General features: G+C 41.9%; 1 long non-coding RNA gene and 1 pseudogene across 1 annotated transcript; one reads left to right on the top strand and one right to left on the bottom strand.

Moving 5' to 3' along the window:
* Positions 1–416: 416 nt before the first annotated feature.
* Positions 417–3,897, top strand: LOC135510534 (uncharacterized). Its single transcript, XR_010451132.1, has 3 exons — positions 417–667; positions 982–1,146; positions 3,111–3,897. It is a non-coding gene; the product is annotated as an uncharacterized LOC135510534 (long non-coding RNA).
* A 3,653-nt stretch (positions 3,898–7,550) lies between these two features.
* LOC135510533 (RNA-binding protein 4B-like) lies at positions 7,551–8,714 on the bottom strand (annotated as a pseudogene).
* Between the last annotated feature and the right edge of the window lie 13,918 nt (positions 8,715–22,632).

Here is a 22,632-nt window from a genome sequence, read left to right as displayed (position 1 = left end):
AAAACAACTTTATTACCGCCATTATCTGTCGGGCTATGTGTTGAATGCAACCATCAGTTTCACTGCTTCTGATTTTTTGGGCATTCTGATGATATGGCAGTCAATTGAAGTAAACTCTCCTTTCCCAAAACAGATTATTTGACACGCAACTGAATCAGATTTATTTGGTTGAATTGATACTGCATCTTTTAAGACTGTACTCACACGGTCATAAAATAGATATATGGGCCCGTCTGTTACTGAAAAGCGTAAGGAAGTTGCATGGAGCCTTCAAAAGTGAACGCATAAAACAGACGTTCCCTAAGCATCTCATGCTATTTGGAAATTACATAATTTCCCATCACAGGATCAAGGCAGGCAGCAGTCACTGCCACTTGGGGTGCTGTTTCGGGTGCTGCTGACGTAACGATCGTCCTCTTGCCGTTTTTTGCTGTCCAGTTCCCTCCAATACTCGTTATAGTAGGCACACAACTTGGCGTGTCAGTAGACAATTCGCTGTACCCGTTCAAGTAGACAAAGCAAGTCAATCGTTGGACACAGTTTTACTGGAGCCTGTCCTTTTGAGACGCTTCGGGCAAAACAACTATTCTTACCACCGAGATAAAGACCATTTCAAGTTGGATATTCACGCTTTCAAACCTCAATCCACTTGAGCCACAGACACCAAGTAAGTGTCATGATTTTGGAAAAACTGCGCACAACATTGCACATTTCTTATTTTCACAATTTGGACATTAATTTGTTAATTAACCAACGCGAATAAACATGTGGAAATGTGAGCAGCATTTTCTATTCCTAGTTGAATTAGTTAAGAGTGTAAACGAAAGGACACTTTTTATATTAACATTTCAATTGCTCCTTGGTCATGTGACCTACTGACTTCAAACAAGGTTCAGAATGTCCATTGACTACCCTTATATTGCACACCCTTTAGTTTGTCGATGTTCATCGCACATGATTTTTCTAACTTTTAAATTTCAGAATGTCCATAGTCTGTCAGAGATGAGCAGTAATGTGAATGATCTCGGAGCAGCTGGCGGGAGCCCCGGGGAGAGTTCTCTTTTCTTTGTGAAGGGCAGGGCACCCTGGAATGGGTTCACCTTGAGAGAGGGGCCCTGGAAATCATTGCGGTTTCAGCATCTTCCGGTGAGCGCTCCCTGGCCCTTAAATCCGGGGGAGAGGGTGTAAATCTCATGCCGGGTCATACCCATAGCAGCAGCAGGTATCCCACAATAAACAGCCTCTGGCACATAATGTAGGTAAGGGAAGTTGGCAAATAAGATACTTAACTTCGGGATAAGGATTGGCTCGAATGGCAGGGTCGGTCGGGCCGGAGAATTTGTCTGAGGAGGGAGGCCAACATCTGCTGTGGGTAGTGCCATCCATGCCCATTGATTTGCTGCGGAACCATAAAACGGACAGAAGAAGCCTAGGTTCCCACTGGGCACGGATCACTGAATGTCAACTTGATAAAATTCAAAAAGGAGCGTACCCACCTGTCGCGGTCACACTCAAATCACCCGTGGTGTGACTGTGACCCCCTTATGTCAAAGTGAGGAAAATCAATGAAGCGCTAGTAAAGGTGGTTCCTATGACTCTGTCCCGGAGGGCTGACTGGGAAAGCAAATGATTGAAAGGGGATGATTATTTTGTTGCTTCTTCCGATACCCAGGCAATTGTGCAGATAGATACTGCGAGGGGTATTTGGGTTTAAGCCAATAAGTATTGCACTGGCTTTTGGATTGGGTGTAAAAACCCAGTTAAATTCCGCTGAAGGTTCGTAGCGGCGACTGATGTCCAGTTAGTAAGACAAAAGCCTCTGATACCACCGGGCATGACTCGAATGGATGTCAATTTGATGATATGACTGTAGCATGCTACCCTTCGCGGTCGCACTCAAACCACCTTCGGGGTGGCTGTGACCCCCTCATGTCAAAGTGAGAATTCGATTGAAGCGGGGGTAAACGGCGGGGCATATTTAAGAGTCTCGAGGTAGCCAAATGCCTCGTCATCTAATTAGTGACGCGCATGAATGGATGAACGAGATTCCCACAGTCCCTAGCTACTATCTAGTGAAACCACAGCCAAGGGAACGGGCTTGACAGAATCAGCAGGGGGCACTCAGACTGAGCAGGGGCGGCCAGACTCGGGCTGGAGGTTGGATACTTAGTTTGAGCGGATAAAAGCGGGCGGGTCACCAGGTGCACAGAGCTTGTTTCAGGTGCAGAAGGACGCTTCCGAGGCGGGGGGCACTCCGAGCCCAAGCAGGGGAGGCCGGACTCGGGGGCAGCACTCAGGTTGGAGTGGGGACTTAGTCCGAGAGCAGAAAAAAAGCAGGCGGGTTACCAAGTGCACAGAGCCTGTTTCGAATTAGAAGTCTACAGTCCCGCTGTCAGGAACCACATGCCACTGGTACCCATTACAGGCTCTGTGCACCTGGTTCCTGACAGCGGGACTGTAGACATCTTAGTAATTCCAGGAGCTACACTCTAAGACCAAGTAAGAGGGGTGTTGACCGGGGAGGGAAAGTAGATGTGGAGGCCTGTAGTTCCAGGGAGTAGGCAAGCAGGGAGTGTAGGCCTAGAGGCCAGGAGTCAGAGGTCACCAGGTCAATGGGTGCCTGCCTAGAGGTCAGGAAGGCCAAGGGAGAAGGCCCAAGTTAATGTGTGAGTGACCAAAGAGCTATTGAAATTAGAATGTTTACAAAATTCATAGGAGTAATGGTTAAAGAGCTATTGAAATGAGAAAATGTTGATTTGTCACTGTTGACGGTCCCTAATTGCTGTTGGTGGACGTAAGGAAAACTACAGGTGAATATCCGTCAAATATCCAACCTGAATCTGTCTTTACCTCGATCAGCTTACCCAACTTTACCGGATAGATATAGAAACTTTGGAAGTGAACATTCAGAATGGTTTAGTTATCAGTAAAATCTAATTAAGATAGTCTTGTTAGTGCTTACGACATTTGCAGATTATGATATGTAACATGAACACCTCTATGAAAAAGGTTACATTCAAAGCACAGCGGAATGACTCAACCAATGGACGTTTGAGGAAATGCTGACTGAGGTGGAGTGTGAATATTGAATATTCCTGTTTTTCTCTTAGACCAAGTTAACCAGAAAGTGAAAGACAACATCCCTTCAATTGCATCAGCCATCATAAGATCCATCATGGAGGTGTCACATAACGTGGAAACAGAGGAGCTGATGACATGCCTCCAGATCTACACTGCATATTGCCCCTGGACACAAGTACCAGGCTGAGGACCCAGTGAGGCAATTGTGCATTGAGTTTCTTTCATAGATTACTTTTACTACAATAACAGCCATATTGTATTATTTTCTCTTTAAATAGAAGCAGTTTTCTTAAAATGCTTAACATTCTGAAAGCTTAAATCAATATGTTGACTGTGGCAACAAGCTATCAGTACCTCAAATGTTTTTATATTCTACCTTATAACCCACTCCAAGTATTATTCAGACTTACATTATTTTATAAAATGTGACACTAAAGAATATGAATATTACCCTTTTTCATGATACACAAATAAGAGCAAGTATCAGAATTCAATGAAGGACGATGTTAGGGTGGGGGAAGGATATTGTTACTTCACCGTTTTGGAAATGTTGATTATAACAATTCAACAGTTTGATGATCCAGAGAGTGGGAGCTGTTCTTCTGGAGAAGGTCCAGCTGGGTTAGAGGCAGTGCATCTCATTCCCAGTATACAGGGCTGTGGGCAGGGAGGTCATTAGAAAGAATATAAAAGATATTAGAACCACTGCTGCAATGTAGTAACATTGTTAGACTGGTAGTTGGATCTGAAATATCCCGTTATACTTTGATAACACACATGAATCATCCATTATAAATGCATAAATGTGTCGACTGATTGGTGTGTAGTAGGTGGCTTATTGCAAGCTTAAAGAGCCCCTGAAGTGGAAATGGGCATCAGCTCACCTGTACACAGAGACAGAGGGACACTGTAGCACAGTGTCCAAGGAGGCTGTGATGTCAACAGGCTTCAGGAGTGACCGATGGAGGATCTGCGGAGTGGGAATGTCATCCTAGTCATGCAGACAAGAGGTTGTACAGTCCTGGCAACATGTTTCTATGATGACCTCTTGGCCCAGGACAATGGAGAAACCTTGTATTTTCTCTAGTCGTCTCTGAACCACCCCAGACCGAAGGGCCGCACCCGGGATCTCCTCTCTTGTGCTCACATTGAGGACCTGTGCATAGCACAACCTAAGTAGAACAAAGGAAGTTAGGAAACAGCACTTCTAGTGGCTGTAATGACACCACACCTCTCACTGTTACAGATAGAGAAACTTAAACCTGTAGTAGTCTGCTGTTCTTGCCTCTGAGGCAAATCTACTCACACAGGTCAAACTTTCACTTTGTCATGCATTGATGGCAGGCAATGGGACACAGTGTGAAAATGTTGCTTAAATATAAGTAAGGATATGTCTCCAATGTAACTACACTCACCCAATCCTCTTCCTCTCTCCAAGTTCCCCACAGCAATTTCAACCCTGCCACGCACCCCATACTGTGAACACCTCCCCCAGCCACACTTAAGTTTTCCCTTTGGCAATTGCCCATGGTGGGATGCGTGTGATATCTGCACTTAACTAAACATCCTGCACCTCAAACTGAGCCAGGGTCACATCCCGCACCTGGCAGGTATAGAGTCCAGACCCAGGTGTCAGTGAAGACAAGGTTATGCTCTCCACCTCTGAGGCGTGACTGGAGGTCATTATCAGTCAAACCGTGCCAGATAGTCGCTGGTCTGATGTGGTCAGAGGTTAAGGGTTGCGCATGTGCAGAAAGAGGCAGGAGGTTCACTCGCGAGCATGCTGAGTTTAGATGTGAGGTAAGTCCTGTGTCTCAAAGGAGGAGGCAGGAACCTGAGGGCGAGTCTGGCTGGCCACCATAAGGGATGATTGAAAAACCTGTACACCCCCTGGTTCTATCCTGACCAGAGCTCTGTATTGGATATTGGAGTATAGTCACAGAGCTCTCCATAGATTGATGTTCCTACTTGCCTGCTTGGAGCTCTCTGCAGATCCAAGCCAAACTTTTGCCTGTTGGTTTCGGAGTGCTCCAAGTCCACAGCAGGTAACACTAGGGGAGATTCACTCTTTCACAGTTGGTGATGTCAGCCTTCAGCAGACTGGTGGGGGCTCTACTGGTCTGGATCACTAATGGAGATGAGCTGTAGCCTGTGTCCAAGATTCCCTGGATGGTCCACTTGATCAAAGGGTGTAGGGAGGAACCAGGGCAGACCAGAGTGGCAGGTTTAAGGCTGAGTAGGGCCACAGTACAAGTCTTCCCAGTGCCACACTCAACCAATGTGGCTTCAGAAGGAGAAACACTATGCCACACCCCAGACAGGAGCATGACCAATAAGCTCACAACAGCACAATCCATGGTCTCCCAAGTATTTCTATGATATGTAGTTGAAGTTGAAGTCAGAAGTTTACATACACCTTAGCCAAATACATTTAAACTCAGTTTCACTATTCCTGACATTTAATCCTAGTAAACAAAAATCCCTGTTTTAGGTCAGCTAGGATCACCATTTTACTTTAAGAATGTGAAATGTCAGATTAATAGTTGAGAGAATGATATATTTCAGCTTTTACTTCCTTCATCACATTCCCAGTGGGTCAGAAGTTTACATACACTCAATTAGTATTTGGTAGCATTGCCTTGAAATTGGCCTAGATGGGAAGAGATGTGAGAAATAGGATGGAGACAAGTTTAATTATAAAGGGTCTACTAAGCAGGGGAAAATGTGTCCATACAATTAAAAATAAATCAGACAATTAGTATAAACGACCAGACTTAATCTATTATTTTCATTATCGACACCGACATAATTTCACAATTCCACTTAAAATTATTTCACAATAGCTTTGAGCAGAATTCCACTTCCGTACCAACCTCCTGTGCAAGGAAAGAACACGAGGCCTAGAGGACGGTAGAAACAAGACGGGGATCAGTTGGATTGAAAAGGATACAAAAAAAATATACTAAGCATGGTCAAAGTATGTCAAATGGGATTTAAAGTAGGTGAGGGGGATTGGCAGAATCTTCTTAAAACATGTAATCCACTGTTTCATTTGATAAATGATACTTCTGTATAAATTATCAATTAATGTAACATTACCTCCATATATCCTCATTGGACAGTATAAGACACCCAGGCTTACTTACCTCAGAACAGCAGGTCTCCTACAGTACAGTATGTCCACAACACCTATCCACAGATCATGGTTCTAACAACCTACAAAACGCAGGTGCTAAGAACACCAGGGCTAATATTGTCATAAATGCGAGAGCAAAAGCCAAAACATGAAATATATTTAAGAGTGTAACGGTGAGGAACATGGTAGGGTATATATTGGTTGAGTGATGGGAAGCGTCATTGAGCAATTAAGCGCTTTGAGATCACAAGAGATGACATTTTGAACTTTGCGATGGCAAATGTATAAAGTGGGTAATTTCCCCCATTACTTTGAAAATAACTAAACACTAAAACGTATTTTCAGTAGAATGGACTGAAATGGCATAGATTAAGTTAGTGCTGATGCATATTGGCTTCCCATGACGACCAAGAGTATTGTCATGAAGGGTCTACAATAACGAGGAAAGATGGGGGAAATTCAAAGTGACGATATAGTTCAAATCAGTTTATTAAAATGCTCTGAAATCAAAACTTCATCTGTAAAGAAAAGAAAATCATACATAAACGCAGCTTTGGGGTATATTGGTATAAAAATCGGCATATCATTTAACAAAAAATGTCTAACAAATCAAATATACATTGGTAGTTAAATTACGTCGCAAAACGTCTTGAATACGGGTAAGTACCACCTACAGCCAAGACCAAACCAATTAAAGCGAAGTTATACTTAAAACGTTATTGTGTGGTTTATTTCTCAAACTGTAGCTAGATACATGTCTTAAGTTTCTGAAAGACATCTCCACAATCTTCGCAACATTCAGGTTTACCAAAATTACATAAATTGCTCTTTAACTATTATTAAAATATTCCATTCATAAATGTCACAGTTTAGGTTTTCATCCATTAACATTACTTTTTTTAAAGTATGGAGTGACCCCAAGCAATACAGAGTATTCCAGTAAATCGCAGGTGAACGCAACGCAATCCGCCACAGGCGAAGTGGGGTATAGTGCCACGTGCATCAGGAGACAACGACAATCTTGGCAGATAATTTAAACCTGGAAAGAGAGCAAACCACACAAGTCAAAGCGCATTGTACTCATTGATGAACGCGCCCAGGTTCAGAAAAATGCCCTGCATTCTTTATAAAGGTATATTACGATTTGACATTGTTCAGTTGAAGCAGATGTGGAGAGTTTATAAAGGCTAAGGAGATGGAGAAACAATGTCCTTGGACATTAAGCGTCAACGTGAGGTTATCCCCAATTCGATATGTAAAAAATAAAAAAATTGAGCTAGATAGGGAGTGGACTTGCATAGTATAATACCCTGTCTCTGATATCTCACCTTGATTCAAACACCAGTGTGCGTTCAGTAAGAGTAGCGTGCAGGAGGCAGTGGAGGGACCCTGTCAGCGTAGGAGTCCCTGGAACGTGGTAGGTTGTACATTGCAGGCCTGGAGAGAGCTGGAAGCGCTCATAGGAGTAGCCGTTACACATGCGGGGCATGGAGGGAGGAGAGGGTCTCCTGGTGGGACTGCGGTCACGGGAGTAGTAGGAGGACAGAGGTGGGAGGGGGTGACGCTCATACCAGGCGAGAGAGGAGGCCGCAAGGCGCGCCCTAACCATGGCAGAAGGGGGTGGGAGTATGGAGTCAACTCGCCTCTCATCTCCATAGCCTGAGAATCAACCGTAAAGGGAGGGCGAGCTCTGTACTTCTCATAGTAATCTACCAACGCGTAGCTTTCCCTCTCGCGCTCATAAATACGCTCTGGGGGTATGGGGCTCGTCTAGGGGGAGGGGGTGAAGGGAGGCCAGGGTACCCCCCTGACATGCAACCTCTGTAATGGGGGGATTCCGGCTCCCCCCTGTCCACAGGGTAGCCGTGAGGTGCTGGCCAGTATGCGCCATTATTTGGTGGGGGGCCGTAATCCTCTTCCTCCCGTCTTGGACGTCTTTTTGATATCTGAACATGAAGATATCTGCCTAAAGAGGAAAACCATGATTACCAGTCGGGCAGTGACACACAAAACTAAAGTCCATATTTAACATTTGGGACTTCCCAACAGTTTAATAGTGAATATTAAATGAGCGTCTTTGCTTCTTACCTTGGTAGTCAGAGTTGTCTAATCCCTCTATGTCATCCATGGCCTCATCAGAGTTGAACATGTCGACAAAAGCAAAGTTTTTGACAACAGCACATTCTGTGACTGTGCCATACTCCTCAAACAAGGTGCGGAGTGCTTCTTCTTCGTCTTTCTCCACGTTAGCCACGTGAAGTTTCACCGGACCCTGGTTCTTTCCCCTGCTTGGCTCCACATTGATTGGCGTGCCATGAAGCTTTAAGAGGTGCAGGCTGCGGATGGCTTTGATGGCAGACTTACGGTCATCCATGTGGACGAAGGCATAGTTTTTGGACTTTGCACATTCTGTCACTGCACCATGTTGAGTAAACAGAGCCTCGAGCTCATCCTTCTCGACCTCGTTAGGGAGGTTTCCAATAAAGATCTTCACCATATTTGTGTCAACGCAAAGCCTGTGAGAGGAGAGGCATGTCAATATACCAGTTAGCTGAAAATGAAGTTGTGATGGTGACAGTGGGCAGAAGTGAAAGGAAATGATTAACGTTAGACGTTACCTGAAGTTAGCAATCTAACAGTTTTTATTTATTTATGTATTAACACAAAATACAAAAAAAAAATGAAATAAACAATCAAGAGTACATAAACCTAACAGACTTACATATCAAGATTCATTTTCAATTTGTTAAATACTTTTATGGTGCGCATTGCTTTTACTGATTATTTCAAAATAATATTTCAATTCCATCTTAAATAATGTGAAGAGGGGTTTGTTCTCTGCCCACTTCCTTTTATGGACAAAGAATCTTCCATGAAAAATAAACAAATTAACAATGAAAGTTAAATCAGGGTCCATATAATTTGGTTCAAAATAAAACAATATCAGTCTATCAAATGAATATTGATAGTTGTTTCTTTTCAAATAAAATCTTCTAACTCACACCAAAATCTTCTGACAAGAGCAGTCCCTAAAATAAATGGTGAAGAGTCTCTGGGTCACAATCACAAAACACACATTTGTTATCAATAGCTATTTTAAATCAGTGGTAGATTCTATGAATGAGTTGGTATGATACCTCTTTCACCTTATTAGATATACAATATTTACCAGATAACGAAACTTTTTTCCAGTTCACTTGTCCTAGGGCTGCATTCCAGTACATTTTAGCAGAGGAAATAGTAACATAGTTTCCTTATATACATGTTATTACATTTATAGTTTAAAATGTCAATACCTTTAAATTGTATTGAGGCTACAAAATCCTCAACAGTTGCACTTGGAGTATTGTTATATTCTCCTAAAAGAAGAATAGCACCTTTAGGGACAGCGCTAACAATCATTTGAAACTCCTTGGGAGTGAATGTAGCATTGTGTGTTCTATTAAATTCTGGATGATCATAGAGTTGTCCATCAATACTCAATAAATTGTTTAACCCCAATAATGTTGTCAAACCAGTTCTGGAAAACCAAAGACTTGTTTTTGTATGTCTTTATTATTCCAGATTGTATACCTATGAGGGGAAAAATTGTGTTTGAACATCAGGTTCCAAGTTAGAAGTACTTGTTTATAAAAGTTTGCAAGCTTAATATGGATTTTACCCATATCAAAGTTGCATTCGAGTAAGAATTCTAGACCACAAATCTGTTGGAATATTAAATTAGGGATGATATTCCAGATGCAACCCTTATTTCTTAAATAGTTTTGTATCCATTTAATCTTAAAATATTATATTAGAGGTTTTAAAATCCAGAGCATTCAACCCTCCCTCACCTTGGGTGCTACATATTACCGCTTTTCTTAAATAATAAGGTTCATTCCTCCATATGAAGTTAAATAATTTAGTATCAACCATTTGAGTTACTGACAGAGGAACATCCAAGGCAAGGGAAGTATAAACTAATCTGGACAGACCTTCAGATTGTGATAAAAGTACATGTCCAGATAAAGATCTCTTAACAACCAGGGGTTAAATCTCTTTCAAATTCTCTCTACAATAGAAGAGACATTTAAGCTGGCCCTTTCTTTCGGATCTTTGCTAACTGTAATACCAAGATATGTGATCACATCGTTTACAAGGATATTACATACTGAGTTAAAGTCACATCTTTTCAATGCAAATAATTCACATTTCCTAATATTCGGAGATGATACATGTGTGAAGGCATTAATACACTCAATAGCTTTGACTTCATTATGATCTTTCAAAAAAATGGTGTCGTCAGCCAATTGTGAAAATTTTCTCTTTGTCTTGTATTTTTATTTTATTTCACCTTTATTTAACCAGGTAGGCTAGTTGAGAACAAGTTCTCGTTTGCAACTGTATCTGAATACCGCTAAAACAATCCTTATTTATATGAAGTGCCATAACTTGTGTGACCAATAAAATAAGTGGAAATTGGGCATCCTTGTTTAGTTCCACATCTAATCTTTGTGAAGTTCCATGGGACAATTTAACAGAGCTGTTAATATTATTGTAGTGTCTTAATTACACTTTGAAAATAATGACCAAAACCAACATATCGAAGTCTCAAAAAGAAAATGTTAAACTGTATCAAATGCCTTGTAAATGTCTACACATAAAATAAAGCCATGTTCCATAATGTGCTCATTGTCAAGTCCAATACTAGTAGAATATTATTATATATATGTCTGCCCTTCATAAAACCAGACTGGGTATCGTCAATGATTTGGTCAAGACCTTTTTTAAGTCTTTCTGGATAGATGAATGCAAGTCGCTTTCCATCATTTTTAATTAATGTGATTGGTCTCCAATTTTCTAAAATCATACAATCTTTGTTTGGTTATTACAGAAATTAGGCCTTATGTCATAGAAACAGGCAGGACCCCTAAATAAATTGTCTCCTTAAAAACAAATTCAATAATATCCTCCTGAAAATATTTATAGATTTCACTGATAATGCCATGATTCCCTGGAGATTTGTTCTCTTTTAACTTGCTGATACATTTTTTTTTCATTGATAGCAATCATTTCCTCACAAGACTTTTGGAAATCTTCATCTATGAATTTTGCACAGTCTTTGACAGAGTCTAGAAAGGCAGATATGTCACTAGTAGGAAAGGCATTACTGGTATAAAGGTTATCATAGAATTCTGAAACATATTTTGAAATATTTTTGGGGTTTTCATTTTCTTTGCTATCTAAATTGAGCTTATGAAGACTTACATTCAGAATTTCTTTCTAATTGTAAAAGTATTTTATATTTTTCTTCCACCTTCCACCAACCATCCCCTTCTTGATCTGACAAATGCCCCATTTTCTCTCTCTTCATACAGTCAGTCCATTTCTAGTTGTAAAGAGAATAACTGACTCTTTCCTTCTTCATCAAGGTTTTCCATAGAGATGAGAAAATATTTCTTTAAGTTTATCTTCCCTCAATCTTTTAAGTTCAGCAATTTCTTTACCTCTCTACATGGCTGTTTGTCTTATTTCATACTTCATTAATTCCCAATATTTCCCATAAGACTTAAATAGTTGGGCTTTCATCCAATTGTCTTGTATAATATCTTTGGCATCCATCTTGAAATTATCTTCCTCCAACAGTCTACTGTTGATTTTCCAATAACTTCGATTCGGTTTAACTTCAGATCTATTCATATTTAAAGATAAGAATATAACTTTATGATCAGTAAGAATAGATGGTTCAATTGATACCTTGACTACAGAATTATCTAATGAATTATAAATCAACCAGAAGTCAATTCTTGACTGTCTGGACATGTCCTTGTTACTCCAAGTGAAGTCCTTTTTATCAGGATATTTAGATCTCCAAATATCGACTAATCCTAGACATAGATTAATAAACTCAGGATTAACTATGCTGGATATGTTGGGAGGGGGATATCTGTCAATCATCACATTAGATACAGAATTAAAATTGCCACCTAAGATAATTTTGATATCCTGAAATACTGTTAAAATAACTATTCATTTCTTAATTCTTGAAATAACTTCCTGTTTTGTTTGTTGTTGGATGCATAAATATTCCCTAATAAAAACATTTCACTGTGGAAATGTACTGTTAAAATGAACCAACGTCCAGAGTGGTGAGTCTTACGACTGATGACCTTCCCTTTAAATGCATTTCTTAAAATTGCTACACCGGCAGAGTGGATGTTGCCATATGATAACCAGATATCATTAGTCTATTGATTTTTCCAAAATGATAGATCGGAAGAACAAGCATGATTCTCTTGTAAAAAAGTAAAAGTCTGCATTAAACCGTTTCCAATACAGGAAAATAGCCTTACACTTGAGTAAATTAAAAACACCCCTGACATTAACTGAACAAAGAGATAGACAAACTTCAACCAACTACCTTGTTATGCTAATATAAGCTTTTCCTAAGGATATGTAACTCAAAAGGATTTCCATCCCATTATTAAACTCTCAAAAAAATATATATACAGTGCCTTGCGAAAGTATTCCGCCCCCTTGAACTTTGCAACCTTTTGCCACATTTCAGGCTTCAAACATAAAGATATTAAACTGTATTTTTTTGTGAAGAATCAACAACAAGTGGGACACAATCATGAAGTGGAACGACATTTATTGGATATTTCAAACTTTTTTAACAAATCAAAAACTGAAAAATTGGGCGTGCAAAATTATTCAGCCCCTTTACTTTCAGTGCAGCAAACTCTCTCCAGAAGTTCAGTGAGGATCTCTGAATGATCCAATGTTGACCTAAATGACTAATGATGATAAATACAATCCACCTGTGTGTAATCAAGTCTCCGTATAAATGCACCTGCACTGTGATAGTCTCAGAGGTCCGTTAGAAGCGCAGAGAGCATCATGAAGAACAAGGAACACACCAGGCAGGTCCGAGATACTGTTGTGAAGAAGTTTAAAGCCGGATTTGGATACAAAAAGATTTCCCAAGCTTTAAACATCCCAAGGAGCACTATGCAAGCGATAATATTGAAATGGAAGGAGTATCAGACCACTGCAAATCTACCAAGACCTGGCCGTCCCTCTAAACTTTCAGCTCATACAAGGAGAAGACTGATCAGAGATGCAGCCAAGAGGCCCATGATCACTCTGGATGAACTGCAGAGATCTACAGCTGAGTCCATAGGACAACAATCAGTTGTATATTGCACAAATCTGGCCTTTATGGAAGAGTGGCAAGAAGAAAGCCATTTCTTAAAGATATCCATAAAAAGTGTCGTTTAAAGTTTGCCACAAGCCACCTGGGAGACACACCAAACATGTGGAAGAAGGTGCTCTGGTCAGATGAAACCAAAACTGAACTTTTTGGCAACAATGCAAAACGTTATGTTTGGCGTAAAAGCAACACATCTCATAACCCTGAACACACCATCCCCACTGTCAAACATGGTGGTGGCAGCATCATGGTTTGGGCCTGCTTTTCTTCAGCAGGGACAGGGAAGATGGTTAAAATTGATGGGAAGATGGATGGAGCCAAATACAGGACCATTCTGGAAGAAAACCTGATGGAGTCTGCAAAAGACCTGAGACTGGGACGGAGATTTCTCTTCCAACAAGACAATGATCCAAAACATAAATCAAAATCTACAATGGAATGGTTCAAAAATAAACATATCCAGGTGTTAGAATGGCCAAGTCAAAGTCCAGACCTGAATCCAATCGAGAATCTGCGGAAAGAACTGAAAACTGCTGTTCACAAATGCTCCCCATCCAACCTCACTGAGCTCGAGCTGTTTTGCAAGGAGGAATGGGAAAAAATTTCAGTCTCTCGATGTGCAAAACTGATAGAGACATACCCCAAGCGACTTACAGCTGTAATCACAGCAAAAGGTGGCGCTACAAAGTATTAACTTAAGGGGGCTGAATAATTTTGCACGCCCAATTTTTCATGTTTTTGATTTGTTAAAAAAGTTTGAAATATCCAATAAATGTCGTTCCACTTCATGATTGTGTCCCACTTGTTGTTGATTCTTCACAAAAAAATACAGTTTTATATCTTTATGTTTGAAGCCTAAAATGTGGCAAAAGGTTGCAAAGTTCAAGGGGGCCGAATACTTTCGCAAGGCACTGTATATGGGACATACAACCATCTCAGCTCTGTAGATATTGTTGCGAAGAGACAGAATCAATAGATCACTTATTCTGGTATTTCCCCAATATAGCTTGTTTCTGGTCACAGGTTCAGGAATTTGTGAAAGGCCGTATCTATTCACTGAAGAAATCCTAGGCGGGACAGCACGAAATGAGACTCAGAGACGTGACTTCAACAAAAATAAGGAAGCTGTATTGGGAGTTGTTCTTTCAACTCTCTCAGGAACTGTACAAAAAAAGGCCAGGGTAATGGCTATCCAAAAAAAAAAAAACTAACAGTTTTTACCCAACGCCACTCCAACAACTTGAGCGGAACCTATAACAGGGCAGCCTGTTGTCCTGGAATTAGTCTCCAACTCATAATCACTCTCTCCCTTCTGCCCCTTCAGTCAGGTCCTTTAAAACTTCTTGATGCACCAATCCCTTTAGCGGGATCATTTTCATAAACACCCGCTGAATTGCAGCGAGCCAAATTCAAATTAAATTACTAAATTTTTTTAATTTTCATGAAATCACAAGTGCAATATAGCAAAATACATCTTAGTTGTTAATCCACCTGGTCTGTCAGATTTCAATACAGCTTTTCGGCGAAAGCATAGCAAGCGTTTATATAAGAACATCTCTCTCAGTAGACAAGATATTACAAACACTAGCAGCCAAGTAGATTGGTCACGAAAGTCAGAAAAGCAATAGATTAAAATGCTTACCTTTGATGATCTTCAGATTTTTGCACTCACGAGATTCCCAGTTACATCATCATTCCTTTTGTTCTATAAAGATTATTTTTATATCCTAAATACCTCCATTTGTTTGGCGCGTTATGTTCAGAAATCCACAGGCTCGAGCGGTCACGACATTGCAGACAAAAATTCCAAATAGTATCCGTAATGTCCACAGAAACATGTCAAACATTTTTTATAATTAATACTCAGGTTGTTTTTAAAATATATAATAGATAATATATCAACCAGGACTGTCGCTTTTTCAATAGGAGAGGGAGAGACAATGGCTGCCCCACTCTGTTGCGCAAGCAAAACTCTGCAAACACCCAGCTATCCACTGACGCGATGTTATCTTTCTCGCCCATTTTCTCATAATAAAAGCCTGAATATATGTCTAAAGACTGTTGACACCTTGAGGAAGCCATAGGAAAGGGAATCTGTTTGATATCCCTTTAAATGGAGGTAGGGCATCCAATGGAACAGTGAGCTTTCAGGAAAAACAGCACTTCCTGGTTTGATTTTCCTCAGGTTTTCAGCTGCAATATCAGTGCTGTTATACTCACAGACAATATTTTGACAGTTTTGGAAACTCTAGAGTGTTTGCTATCCTAATCTGACAATTATATGCATATTCTAGTTTCTGGGCCTGAGAAATAGGCAGTTTCAAACGGGTACGTTTTTTTGCCAAAAACAAAAATTCTGCTCCCTACACTCAAGAATTAATAAGAGAACACAACCAATAATCAGTCAATTGACCTCAGGTGAGCTCATCAGTAGTGGCTGTACTGCGGAGCAGCTCCAGGAGAGGGCGCAGTCGGACCACTTGAAAAATCACAACGTGCACTTAAAATTAACCTTACAAATAGCAGTGTTGGGCGATCTGAAAAGCCATAGCCAGTCAATAAATAATATAATAATACTCGTTGGAAAGGTTTTCATCTTTAGCTCACAATCTGTTAATAATATACGATTACAAAGATTCAAGCATTTTGCAAAACATCACAGCACAATTGAAAAACATATGGCACATGGAAACCAAACAAGGGCGGTCTATGGAGACAGGTGGGATGGGCTGAGAGTGGCTGCGTGTTGGGATTAAAGAGTTTGTTTGGCAATGTATTGTTGTTATATATAAAAGTACCATGTATGTCAAATGTATATGTTAAATGTGTATGTAAAATGTACAGGTAAAATGTATGCAAAAAAACGAAGATATTTGTCCTCCGAAGAGAGGGGCTGTTGGTGGGGTTAAAGAAAAAAAAAGAAAAAAAAGAAAAAACAAGTTAACAGATTCAACATCATCACTACTGGCCTTTCAACTTCGGAGGTCACAAAAAATACATCTAATTTCACTACTGCCAGAGGGACTAGGTCAGTAGCTTATACCACAGTGTTAATATGTTGCTATCACAAGTCCCATCTGAAACTCTAGTAGCAGGCTGGTTTTTATATGTCTGCTAGGATCAGAGGGGCTGGTCTGGTCTTTTCACAGTAAATCTCTTCCTCTTTGATTCATCTCTAGGTTACTGGTAGTCTCCCTCGGCAGACATGTTGCCTCCCACATGAGCAATGTGTCAACACACACAAGTGATGTTGCTTATGTGTTGCTTTAAGTCTGGGATTAAAGAGACAAGAGAACTGAGCTCTTAGGGCACGCAAAACACTGAAGTTGTGGTTCAATTGTGTTTTGATTGGTGAACGGGTTTAGGTACTTACAGAATGGGTCAACGATGGTTCATGTTCCGATCTGTTGTAACTGTTGTATGAAATTCATGTCAGTAACATTTTCTGCTACGATAACTTTGGCAGTTACTTAGATGTATTATTATATGAAATGACAGCTTTTATTCTCTTATTAATAACTTATCATCTGCTCTCGAGCTGAATATAAAGCTATTATTTAAAAAGCAAGCACACAATTCATGATTTATTTCACATACAAATTCCAGGATGCACTGTATTGATTGTGATATAAAAGCATTAATGGTAATGAAAGTGCTTTTAACCCACGCAATGTTTAGAACTTGTTGCGCCTTAACTGCTTGAACGGTTCCACATAACCATTTTAATTTTCAGTTTCCGGGTATGACATAAAAATAGCATACAGCATAAAAAAGAATGACTTCTCATCGAAGAACCACAAAAAAACATCTCAAAGTCTTCCTGCTTCTGAAGGTGAAGGTGATGGTCAGGTCTACTCCGTGTCTCGAAGGGGTGGAGATGCAGAAAACAAGACTGGATACACAGAGTCAAATTCACACACGGGTGGATGGGTCGACACAGCTAATGAGAGTGTGTACTGTAGGTTCTCTCTGGCAACCAAATGTGTCTGTGTGGAGGGAAGAACCTGTGTGTGTGTGTGTGTGTGTGCGCGTGCGTGTGTGAGTGCGTGTCACTCATGACATTGTTTACTGCCATAGAGTGACCTGGATCTGAGGCATCTCCCTAAACTCCTGCCTGCAGCCCACTGGGCACCTTGGATATAATATCATTGGTGTGTGTGTGTTTGTGTTTGTGTGTACGCGCTTGTCAATGCATTAATGTATGTGTGTGTGGAAATAATATCATTGGTCACAGCTGTGGTGTGTGTGTGTGTCACTGTCACTCATGACATTGTCATTGTATACTTCATAGAGTGACCTGGATCTCGGTAAACTTCTGCCTGCAGCCCTCTGGGCATCGTGTGTGTATGATGGATGAAATGAGACACTTGAAAATAAGTTGTTCATATCATTGCAGAGTTTTGATGAGCCAGAGGACTATTATATGTTGTATTGTTTGTTGACAGAGAGTTTTATATATACAGTGCATTCGGAAAGTATTCAAACCCCTTGACTTTTTCCACATTTTGTTACATTATTCTAAAATTGATTCAATGTATTGTTTTCTTATCAATCTACACACAATACCCCATAATGACAAATTGAAACCAGATTTTTAGAAATTTTAGCAATTGTATTAAAAATAATATTTACATAAATATTCAGGCCCTTTGCTATGAGACTTGAAATTGAGCTTAGGTGCATCCTGTTTCCATTGATCATCCTTGAGATGTTTCTACAACTTGACTGGAATCCACCTGTGGTAAATTAAATTGATTAGACATGATTTGGAACGGCACACACCTGTCTATATAAGGTCCCACAGTTGACAGTGCATGTCAGAGCAAAAACCAAGCCATGAGGTCGAAGGAATTGTCCGTAGCGCCCTGAGACAGGAGTGTGTCTAGACATATCTGGGGAAGCGTACCGAAACATTTCTGCAACATTGAAGGTCCACAAGAACACAGTGGCCTCCATTCTTAAATGGAAGATGTTTGGAACCACCAAGTCTCTTCCTAGAGCTGGCCGCCTGGCCAAACTGAGCAATCGGGGGAGAAGGGTCTTGGTCAGGGAGGGGACCAAGAACCTGATGGTAACTCTGACATTGCTCTAGAATTCCTCTGTGGAGATGGGAGAACCTTCCAGAAGGACAACCATCTCTGCAGGAACTACACAAATCAGGCCTTTATGGTTGAGTGGCCAGATGGAAGCCATTCCACAGTAAAAGGCACATGACAGTTCGTTTCGAGTTTGCCAAAAGGCACCTAAAGATTCTCAGACCATGAGAAACAAGATTGTCTGGTCTGATGAAACCAAGATTGAACTCTTTGGTCTGAATGCCAAGCGTCACATCTGGAGGAAACCTGGCACCATCCCTACGGTCAAGCATGGTGGTGGCAGCATCATGCTTTTTAGCAGCATCATGCTTTTTAGCAGCATCATGTTTTTTAGCAGCATGGACTGGGAGACTTGTCAGGATTGAGGCAAAGATGAACAGAGCAAAGTCCAGAGAAATCCTTGATGAAAACCTGCTCAAGAGCACCCAGGACATCTGACTGGGGCGAAGGTTCACCTTTCAATAGGACAATGACCCTAAGCACACAGGCAAGACAACGCAGGAGTGGCTTCGGGACAGGTCTCTGAATGTCCTTGAGTAGCCCAGCCAGAGCCTGGACTTGAACCTGATCAAACATCTCTTGAGAGACCTGAAAATAGCTGTGTAGCAATGCTCCCCATCCAATCTGACAGAGCTTGAGAGGATCTGCAGAGAAGAATGGGAGAAACTCCCCAAATCCAAGTGTGCCATCGACAGAGCCGTCACAACTTTCAGCCAGCATGCTAGATGTTAACAAAGAACAAGATCACCCAATGACATTCCCATTTGTCAAGACTCCTACCGAAGGTGGCTCCCCTTCCTGTTTGGGTGGCGCTCGGCGGTCGTCGTCACCGGCCTACTAGCTGCCACTGATCCCCTTTCCCCCTTTGCTGTTTATTAGTTGCATCTGTGTTTAGTTTAGGTTAATTGGTTGGGCTTTATTTACCAGCCGGCCCGCCTGCTGGTTGTGCGGGATTATTTTCAGTGTACATGTGTACACGGCTGTAGGTCACGGTTATCCGTGTGTTTGTATTTTGCTGGACTGTTTAAATTCCCCTTGTTTGGGGATTTTGTTTGGGATGGCGTCATTTCACCGATGTGGTGCATTAAAAGTAGCGCTACCCTGAACTCTCTGCTTCCTGCGCCTGACTTCTTCCTCCACTACACCCCGGGCATTACAGAATCTCGCACCCTTAAAGATTGGAGTCAGCAGGAGCAGCTGCCAACCCCCTCCCATCAATGGAGGAACGTGTCCTCCACCATACCAGCTCTGGATCCCCCTTCTCCTCCCTCCCCCTCCGGCTCCAGTGCTCTCCGTCTTGCGCTCCCGAGGGACTATGAAGGAGGAGCGGCGGGGTGTCAGGGGTTCTTGCTCCAACTGGAACTGTACCTGGCGACCGTGAGGCCCACTCCCTCGGGAGCGGAGAGAGTGAGTGTCCTTGTCTCCTGCCTGACAGGTCATGCTCTGGAGTGGGCAAACGCAGTCTGGAATGGCCCAGACTCTGCGAAGGAGCACTACCCGGAATTCACCCGCCGCTTTCGTGCCGTGTTTGATCACCCTCCAGAGGGCCGAGTGGCGGGTGAGCGACTGTTCCACCTTAGGCATGAGAAGAGGAGCGCACAGGATTACGCGTTGGAGTTCCGGACCTTGGCCGCTAGGGCTGGGTGGAACGACAGGGCCCTGATAGACCACTACCGGTGTAGTCTCCGGGAGGACGTCCGCAGGGAGCTAGCATGTCGGGACACCGCTCTCTCCCTTGATGAACTTATCCACGTGTCTATCTGGCTGGACAATCTGCTGGCTGCCCGCAGGTGTTCAGAGAGGGACCTGTTCGTTCCACCACCCAGCGCCCTTGCTCCCATTTCTATGGAGTTAGGGGGAGCCATGCCGAGGGGTACCGGAGGAAGAGGCTCCCCCTGCACCAGCTGTGGTCGGAGAGGACACACGGCCGATCGGTGCTGGAGGGGACCGTCTGGGAGTCGAGAGGGCAGGCAGAACGCTTCTTGGTCACGCCAGGTGAGTCAGCACCAAACTCACCCAGAACCCCCTGTTGGTCACATGTTTGTCTTGATTTTATTTCTTGATTTTTTTCCCCCTCTTCCCAGCATAAGGTGCTAGTCGATTCAGGTGCAGCTGGGAACTTTATGGATCGCGGACTCGCCATCAAGCTGGATGTTCGCTCATGCCGATAGGTTCCCTCTTCCCGTTCACTTCCTAGATAGCCAGCAATTAGGGTTAGGGAGGCCACGGAATCACTGGACATGGTGACGCAAGGGAATCATAGGGAGCAAATTAGTCTCTTCATTATCGATTCGCCTGCATTTCCAGTGGTGCTCGGGATTCCCTGGCTGGCTAGTCACAATCCTAAGATTTCGTGGAGACAGGGGGTTCTCCAGGGGTGGTCAGAGGAGTGTTCTGGAAGGTTTGAGAGTTTCCATCGGTGCCACGTTGGTGGAGAGTCCAGACCAGGGTTCCACGGTGCGCATCCCCCCCGAATATGCCAATTTGGCAATCGCTTTCAGTAAGAAGAGAGCCACTAAATTACCACCTCATCGACAGGTAAACGCTGCGCTTCCCAAGAGTCACGTGTACCCATTGTCCCAGGAGCAGACGTTGGCTATGGAGACATATGTCACGGAATCTCTGGGGCAGGGGTACATTCGGCCCTCCATCTCACCTGTCTCCTCAAGTTTCTTTTTTTAATTTAAAAAAAAATTATTTTATTTTGCATTTTCCAATGAAGAACATTCAAGACAAAAGTGAAAAGATATTAGACAACGATAGGACAAAGTGACACTAACAGACGAACGTAACAAAAATAAATTATAATTATAATTATATAAACAAACATACAATAATAAAAATAATAAAAATAAATTAAAAATAAATAGATAAAAAAAATAACGAGACATTGGATCACCTGCCGTAGGCTACATATTATACATTACGTGTGAAACATTATGTGAGGATTATATATAGATTCAATCAATGAGATGTGGGGGGAGATTCTCCATATAGTCAATAAAAGGTTGCCAAATTCTGTAAAATGTCTTTAACTTATTCCTCAAGCAGTAAGTGATTTTCTCCAAAGGGATACAACTATTAACTTCCGAAAGCCACATTGCGACTGGCAGGGAGGAATCCAATTTCCATTTCAAGGCAATACATTTCTTGGCAATCGCTAGCAATATTTCTGTTAGCTTTATAGTATGGCTTTGCCTAAGATTGGTGTTAGTAATGTTACCCAGTAGACAGACCTCTGGGTCTAAAGGGAATGCAAATCCGTGAATTGAGGATATGGTATCGCATAACCCCCTGCCAGAAACTGTGTAGTTTTGAACACTGCCAAGTGGAATGGAGGAATGTTCCTTCATCTGAGCCACATCTAAAACATAGGGAGGAGATATCTGGGTTGAACCTGTGCAGTCTAGATGGGGTGATATAGAGCTGATGGAGGAAATTAAACTGGATCAGTCTGTATCTGGAGTTCATTGTGGATGTAACCCCATCCCTGCATAGGTCACTCCATAGATCCTCATCAAGATCAATACCCAGATCTTTCTCCCATCTAAGTCGGGGTTTATCTAGCCCAGGCAGTGTTATTCCTGACATAAGAGCATTGTAAACACGGGAAATGGTCTTGAACAGTGGTTGGTCTGCGTGGCAGAGTTGTTCAATAGGTGACATCTTAGGTAGGTTCCATTGTCCCTTGAGAGTCACCCTAATAAAGTTTCGTAGTTGTAGGCAGCTAATGAAGTCCCTGTTAGGCAAGTGGTATTTCTGTTTCAGCTGATCAAAAGACATAAGAACTCTCTCCTCGTAACAATGTTCCAGAAGAGTGATCCCCTTATCAGACCATGGTCTAAAGTTACTATTCTGGAAAAACATAGGGATCAATCTATTGTTCCATAAAGGGGTTTTAGGGGAAAGGAATCCCCCTCGTCCGAACAGCTCATGCAGTTTGCACCATGCTAGGACAGAATGTATGATTAAAGGGTTGTCTGTGATGGTTTTTATAGATTTTCTGTCCCATTTGTAAAACAAATCTGCCCCAGTGTCATCATTTACCTCAAGCTTTTCAATGTTCAACCATGAGGGAGAGGGACCCTTGTCAAACCTCTGAGCCAGAAACCTAGACTGTGCAGCCC

The sequence above is a fragment of the Oncorhynchus masou genome, chromosome 23, assembly GCF_036934945.1.
Source record: "Oncorhynchus masou masou isolate Uvic2021 chromosome 23, UVic_Omas_1.1, whole genome shotgun sequence".
Classification (NCBI taxonomy): Eukaryota; Metazoa; Chordata; class Actinopteri; order Salmoniformes; family Salmonidae; genus Oncorhynchus; species Oncorhynchus masou.
The sequence above is the reverse complement of the archived record's forward strand: the minus strand, read 5'-3'. Positions and strand labels throughout refer to the sequence as shown.